This window comes from Pinus tabuliformis, chromosome 6 (genome assembly GCF_031772625.1).
Source record: "Pinus tabuliformis cultivar Carrire ecotype Pingquan chromosome 6, CPIR1, whole genome shotgun sequence".
Taxonomy (NCBI): Eukaryota; Viridiplantae; Streptophyta; class Pinopsida; order Pinales; family Pinaceae; genus Pinus; species Pinus tabuliformis.
Window position 1 is genome coordinate 126226521 of NC_142292.1, and position 848 is coordinate 126227368.

The 848-nt window shown below is 38.8% G+C and overlaps 1 non-coding gene across 1 annotated transcript; it reads left to right on the forward strand.

Annotated features, from left to right (window-relative positions):
* The first annotated feature begins 343 nt into the window (after nucleotides 1–343).
* Nucleotides 344–415, forward strand: TRNAP-CGG (transfer RNA proline (anticodon CGG)). The gene has a single exon. It is a non-coding gene; the product is annotated as a tRNA-Pro (tRNA).
* The last annotated feature ends 433 nt before the right edge of the window (nucleotides 416–848 follow it).

Sequence of the window (848 nt, forward strand, 5' to 3'; positions counted from 1 at the left end):
TGAATCTTTCTACCTTCAATTAGCAATTGCTAGAGTGATCAATTCTAACCAATTACATTTACATATTGAGTTGATCAAGCCCAACATGTTTCACTTGCAAAACTTTAAAAAATTCCAAGAACACATACACTAGCATGCGACATTGTGGGAAAAATTGTTTTTTTTTTGGATCTGCACCGATGCGGGCTCTGTCTTCCTTGTCAGCGCGCTCCTGTATATCTTCACCATTAATTTACGCAGGAAGATTACTTTTAAACAGAACATGCAACATCTAACAAACAATACCCTGACTTCAGAAACGTCGATGCCAGAAAGATTTAAGCGTTTGCCGCAGCCTAAACGTGGGCATTTGGTCTAGTGGTATGATTCTCGCTTCGGGTGCGAGAGGTCCCGAGTTCGATTCTCGGAATGCCCCCGTTTTCTTTGCAAGTCTTTCTTAAATAGGATTTGCCCATGCTTCTTAAATTTTTGAAGCATTCTTCTTTTCTTCAGCGTGTTCAAACTATTACAATTTTACTCCAAATCTGGTCAGGGTTTCTCGTAATTTGGCCATACTTCTTAATTTTTGAAAGCATTCCTCTTTTCTTTAGCGTATTCAAACTATTACAATTTTGCTCCAAATCTTCCTTAAATAGGACTTGCCCATGCTTCTTAAATTTTGGAAGCATTCTTCTTTTCTTCAGCTACTACAAAGACCAAACCATCCATGGAATGGGCATTTGGTCCAGCCGTATGATTCTCAACATTACAGTTATGTTGATTTCCTTCTCTACATTCGAAGTGAACCAGCTTTGCTGTTTTGTAAGTTCTACTGATTTTTGGGTTTCCGACCAGCCAGAGAGATTTCA